Source organism: Spinacia oleracea, chromosome 1 (genome assembly GCF_020520425.1).
Source record: "Spinacia oleracea cultivar Varoflay chromosome 1, BTI_SOV_V1, whole genome shotgun sequence".
Lineage (NCBI taxonomy): Eukaryota > Viridiplantae > Streptophyta > Magnoliopsida > Caryophyllales > Amaranthaceae > Spinacia > Spinacia oleracea.
This window is the reverse complement of record NC_079487.1, coordinates 38,711,538-38,718,099: the sequence shown is the minus strand read 5'-3', so window position 1 is coordinate 38,718,099 and position 6,562 is coordinate 38,711,538. Positions and strand designations below refer to the sequence as shown.

Sequence of the window (6,562 nt, the reverse complement as noted above, 5' to 3'; positions counted from 1 at the left end):
ATCATATTTATCAGCTGGGGTTCAATCTTGAAATTCTCGACCGCAGTAGAAGGCATGATCGCCTTGGGAAGCGCAGACAGACTTGGCTTAGAATAGTCTGTAAGCCTTGGCGCAGGTGGGGGTGGTGGTGGTGGTGTTTGGTCACCCATCTCTGAATCCGATGGAATAGATTGCCAATCAGATGGTCGGATTCAGAGTCCGAATAGTCTCTCAACTGTTCAAACGAATCTACGTCATCTACAAAAGGTCCTTTCAGGTTCAGGATCGAACGAAGTCAAATCGCTGGTATGGACAGTCCTGGGCATAAACAAGCAAAACTGGAAAACAGTCGTGAGATCCGATCTCAAGGAACGGGAGTTCCTTGAGAAGTAACAAACAATAATCTAGAAATAACAATTAATAACAGAAAATAAAACCGTTGCCCCGGCAACGGCGCCAAAATTTGACAGGCTAAAGTCGTATCACCTAATAAAAAATAACCTAAGTTCACTAGCTAGGTAGCAAAGGGAAGTCAGGATCGAATCCGTAGGGAAACAGTGTTCTTTCTATTACTAATTAACTAATCTAGACTATTGGTATCAAAAGGGTTTGAATTGGTTTGTAGATTAAACTAAGGCAATAATTAAAATAGAAAATATCAATGATAAAGGAATCTAGGGAAGCGGTTCACCACAAATGCAGACCGGGATCGGACAACGAACAACAACAATCAATTAACAATCATAACTAGGAAAACATGCATCTCTCGTATCTTATGAATTCCTTAGGCAATTATAACTAGCAGGCTCTTGCTATGTACTAATTACAATTCCTGTCTAATAGCCACAGAACAAAAACATCAGATTTATACCTCTCGACGCATAATCTAAGGTTAATCGAACTCAAATCAAATTAGTCCAGCCGAACAGAATTGACGAGCAATAATAATAAGCTATAGAAATTATAATCAACCAATCAATAATCAAGTCCACTTATAATCCCAATCATGCATTCATGGATCCTCTAAACCCTAGAAATTAAACTACTCACTCATGATAACAAATAACAAAGCGATTAATATAATAGAAAACATGATTAAAGCGATAAAATAAATTAAAGTAAAGAGTAATACCTAATTAAAGGATAATGAAATAATAAAGCTTGAATTTTTGATTGGAAATAAAAACTAAGTGTTGAACAAATTAGAGAGAAACTAAATTAAACTAAGTGCTAAAAAGTAGAATGAAAAGAAGATGTCTCTAAAAATAATAGGGCTTAGTATATATAGTTTGCCCAAAATAAAGCCCAAAAACCGGAATTAGAAAACGCGCATAAGCATCTGATGAGCGGCATTTATGTCGCTCTAGGCCTAGGATTTTGTAGAATTTTATTAAGCTTTTTGATAGTTTTGTATAGTTTTGTTGCATTTTTATCCCCTTATTCCATCTATCTACTTTTCAGGTAAAAATGTTGAAAATGATGGAAAATGGCTGAGAATTGCTCGAACAGAGCCCGTGCGATCGCACAAAATTTATGTGCGTTCGCACGGGTCAGCAAAGTTTCCTCTAAAGTCAAGCAGGTTCGTGTGCTCATGCCCCCAGGAGTGTGTGTTCGCACGAATTCGGAGAATCGATGTAGGAACTATATGGGAATTTGTGCGACCGCACCAGAAGAAGAGCTCGTTCGCACAAATTTGGAAAATCGATGCAGGAATTATGAGTGATTTTGTACGATCGCACCACAGAGGAGCCCGCTCCACTACTACAAAAATGGGCAAAGAGACCCTTACAGAAAGACCCATTGGTTGAGATAACGGGTCTCTTTAATATAAAAGATCTAATATTAGAGATAACGGGTCTCTAATGACTCAAATGGCCCATAATTTTGGCTGGAAAAATAATGTAAAAGAAACACGAGATCCCTAGCTTGTTTGAAATAACGGGTCTCTATTGTATCATGGGGCCCACATTTTTTAAACGAAAAATTGAGAAAAAGTAATATGAGACCTTGTATTTGAGTTAACGGGTCTCTTCTACACGGTGGGGCTACAAAGAGATGACAATAGGAGAAAAGGAGAGACCTCTTCTTTCGTTACCGGATCTGTTTCTTTTTTGTTTCATTTTAAAATAATATCACGACTCACGAGCTTTACCTTTATCCCTCTTTCTCCGCAATCTGCACTGGCTGCCCCTCTCAATCTGAGAAACACTCAGAAGCGACGATGTCGACGCCTCTGTAATTGGAAGCAGTCAGAAGAGAGCATCCACAATGGTACAATATAAGTGCAGATCTGAACCAGACGAACCTATGGCATCAACTCATTCTCGACCTCGCTTTTATCGCTCTCGCCACTTTCAAGGTCTGTAATTTTTTAGCTTGAATATTTGATTTTGTGATTTTTTTTTGTTGATTTCATTTGAACTTCATGTTAATTTTGCTGAAATTTGTTGGTTTTTCTTATTTGTTATGGATTTAGCGGATTTTTGGTTTTGTTTTACTTGTATGGTTATATGTTGTGAGATTAGGGTTTGGAGGATAGATCTTCGGGAGTATTTGAGCGGCATTAGGATTTGAGATTGCTTTAAATGTTTCAAGGTGTAAATTAAGGTAACAGGAACTGACCTCACCCCAGATTTCAGTATTGGTCTCATACCTTATACTAGAAGTGATGTTGCGATTTGATTGTCCTCATTGTCAAGTTTTGGATTTAATTTCATGACTTTTCTTTGAATTATGATGTTTTTTTGTAACAATACCGAAATTGTTCTAAAGAGGCTTCCTCCTTGGCTGGAAAAGGGGGTTCTTGGTCCTATACAAAATTAGTTTTAAAGCAGTTTAGTTGGCTAATCTATTATGATCCAAATGTTAAAGTGGATTGAATATCTTGCTTACATTGCCTCCATCAAATTAGATGCAAGTCTACTTATAATTGAACATTAAGCTATTAAACTATCTAGATTTTGTGGTGGTAGAACTACATCTCCGTTTGGTGTTGACTTGAATATATGATTGCCATCAATCAAGAACATTTTGAACTGCTTACTGAATGATGAAGTTGGCCATATCACATATCAAACCTATCATAGAAGACATCATATCAGGTGAATTTATCTAAAATATAATGCAAGCTCTCATCACGGCAGCCGCTCTCATCACATTTTTATTGCAATCAATACATTTATACTTCCTATTTTTGAAGGTTTATTTAGTGCATTTTCCAACATATAAATCAGATGAAATTCCTTTTGGTCTCGGTCTCTCTCCGCTTCCTTCTTTGTTTTCATATTTAGACATTCAGTTCCACCTGGTGCCGCTAGCTTTAGGGGAATAATGAACAGTCACTGGCACACAGTCCATAATTTGAACTTCACCCTTTTCTTTTAGTTTACGTACATCTTTTCTTGTGACTAAATGTATCCGGGATCTTGTAATTCCAGGGAAAACTGGGAGGATGCAAATCCTGCTTCTTGGGGATCAAGTCCGCAATATCGGGTATGAAATTATGTCATTTTCTTTGGGTGAATATGAAATCATGTCTATATATTTGAATTCTTTCTCTTGAAATGTGATTGACACGGTTGATGTTTTTTTCAGCCTGGAAGTCCTCCTCGAGAACATATGATGCCCCTACTCCAGTAGGCTGGGCTTCAACTCCTGGTGGCAATTATAATGATCTTGAGGCCCCTAGAGATGGTAATCGGCTATCCGTTCACTTTGGTGTCTTTTTTAACATAAAAATTAATGTGTCTTTATCTTTTTTTCTTTAAACATGTAACTGATAAGTATTCTCTTTTCATGTAATGCTCTATGTCCGTACTTTCCATAACTCCTAGTACGCAGCCCACGACACCAAGCTCTGTATCGTATTTCTTGGTACTCTTGGTGGGTAACCGACAACTCCTGGAGGCGGTGGCCTTGATATGATGTCTCCTATGATAGGTTTGACTTCTGTACCTAGGACTATACCTCCCTCTGTACCTAGGAACAATCAATTTCGGCCTCATATCCTACAAGCTCTCATCACGACATCCAAGTGAATTTACCTCCCTCAGTACCTAGGAACAATCAATGTTAGCTTCTTTTCAACTAATTTTCTCTAACTCTTGTTGGTTGATTTTGGCATTAAACCAAATGTGTTGATGGTTTTGGTCCCACTCTTTTAATTAACTTGATTTTGGCTGAACTAAATTGATATTTCTTGTCTTAATGATGCGGTATTCTGTAGGCCAAGAACTAATTAAGATTTTAAATATCCAATACTATGATTTGCAGAGATTTTAAGGCATATGAACAATTCTAGCTACAAATCATTATATCTAAGAATAATATTACATTAAATTTTTACAACATTACCCCAAAAGTTAGTCAAGTAGGCTAGAAAAATTTGCAACTATGCTTAAGTGATTCATGTTTTGTACTTTGTCTTCCACTTCTCCTTGTTCTTTTGTGTTGTTTTTGTTAATATCATGTTGTGTGGCATTCTATGAAAAACAGGAAGATTAAGAGATTTCAATTGTTGTTTCCTTCAGGTTATTGATTAGGCGGCCTAGTAGAAGAGTTTTAAAGAAGACAATAAAGGACTAAGGTGTATAAGTAAAATCCACAGTCAACCTTCTGAGAACCGTATAGAGGCTTGCAGATCATTTTACATGACTCCTTGTCGTTCAGGTCAACTGGAAACTACTGGGTTGCGTTACATTTTTCTATCTGTAATTCTGTACTTGAAATTTTAGTTGATTGTGTTATTTACTTATTAGGTTTGAATTTTGCAGCATTCGATTGCTCTAGGTAACACGTCTACAGAGAAAATCCAGGTTAGTGACGGGTTTTTTTTTTATCAATTTGAAATTTGAAATTATTGATAAATTTTTCTTCATCTATATTCTAGTCATCTACTAATTTTTTTTCCGTTTTGAAATGTGATTAGGCTCATATGGTAGTTGGAGCAAGAAGTGAACCTTCTAAGGTATTCCGCTTCCCTTCCTTTCTCTGGTTATCCATGGGAATATTAATGTGCAAAATAGTAGAGGATTTCCATGCACTCAATACAATCCCAATGTGATGAAAACAAATGATTCCAACAGTAAACAATTGAGAGATTATACATTTTAATGTTTCTGATTGGAGTTCGAATCTGTTTTCGTTATGCTTGTCACAAATTAGCCACAGGAGGGTATGTTATCTTGTATACTAGTAATGTTCCTTGTTTTTGTACTATGCACGTGATCTAGGGATGTGACATGTCGTCCAATTAGTTATTATGTTGATTATGGGTAGCCAAGTAGTATGACCTGGCATGAGGGTATCTTTAATAGGAGTTCTAGATTATGTAGCATTACACTCCTTACATTCTGAAAATATCAGTCAATTACAGTACATAAAATGTATCTATGACCTGGTGTTGAAGACTCCTAATGCCAAAGCTCTATTTGATATTTATATTCTTGATTTATTCATGGTTGATCCTAAAGAGAAGGGAAACAGGGGGTGGTTCATGAATCATACCCTTTATTGATTTGTTACTGCAGGCTGAAGGAGTAGTGCAGAAATTCCCATTTTTGGTAGGATATCTGTGTGGAGTGTGGTTGTGTGGTATCAAGTCAATCAGAGTTTTACGTTGGATTCCAAAGGGTTAACTTGATGCTACCATTCATATTATTTTGTTAAACAAGAGAAATACTGATTTTTTGAGCTATGAGAGGTGATCATATTCCAGTAAGTGGTGAAAACTTCTGTGTTCGACTGTGAGATTTTAAATTATCCAAAAGCTAGTTGGTAATAACATATAGTTACTATCCTGATTGATTGTTTCCTGTGTGTGTGTCGCATTCTTGAAAATTTATCTGATGCACTTTCCATTTTCATTTTCATGACTAATGAGTTTTTTCTATGCCATACTAAAATATAAAGAATACAAACTTCCCATGCTTTTAATTTACTGCATTTTCTTGTCTACATGTGATTGTTGCAGAGATGAAAAAAGAACAAAGGAGGACATTAGCTGATGGAACAAAGTTTGATGGAAGGAGCCAAGGAGGGGTTCTGGACTTCTGGTGGATAGTTGAGCATATGCTTGTGCCCACATTGATAATAAGTAATAAGTATTGTTGTCAATTTTATTGTTTAATTTTGTCAAAGTTACGTAGACTCTTTTGAGCCTTTGTTATTTTTATGTTTTTTGAGACTACAATCGATGTAAAGCAGGAAATATTTTTGTTTGTTTTGGTAATTGTAAGAATTACAGAGTATTTTAGAATTACGAAATTGGTTAAATGCAGATTTGTTAGGCCGAAATATGGTTTAAGCTGAATTTTTTTTTAATAAAAATAAATGAAAAGAGACCCGTTATTTATAAAAAGGGGTCTCTCGAGTATAATAATAAATAATAGTAAAATATTCAAAGAGACCCCCTATCTAACATATGGGGTCTAAGTTTGTTGGATAAAATAATATTAATAAATTCAAAGAGACCCTCTATGTTAAATATGGGGTCTGATTTTTTTTACAAACATACCTCATTTCTCTAATAAGGGGTCTCTTCTCCTTCTATATTATTTTTGTATGGTAAACATATTCAGACCCC

General features: G+C 35.9%; 1 long non-coding RNA gene across 3 annotated transcripts; it reads left to right on the top strand.

Moving 5' to 3' along the window:
• The first annotated feature begins 2,038 nt into the window (after window positions 1-2,038).
• Window positions 2,039-6,229, top strand: LOC130465828 (uncharacterized). 3 transcript variants are annotated; one of them, XR_008925841.1, is made up of 8 exons: window positions 2,039-2,338; window positions 3,417-3,471; window positions 3,574-3,672; window positions 3,813-3,918; window positions 4,509-4,647; window positions 4,752-4,793; window positions 4,907-4,945; window positions 5,951-6,229. It is a non-coding gene; the product is annotated as an uncharacterized lncRNA (long non-coding RNA). The 3 variants fall into 3 exon arrangements; XR_008925842.1 differs by adding an exon at window positions 2,505-2,586 and having other exon boundaries at window positions 4,907-6,229; XR_008925840.1 differs by having other exon boundaries at window positions 4,907-6,229.
• The last annotated feature ends 333 nt before the right edge of the window (window positions 6,230-6,562 follow it).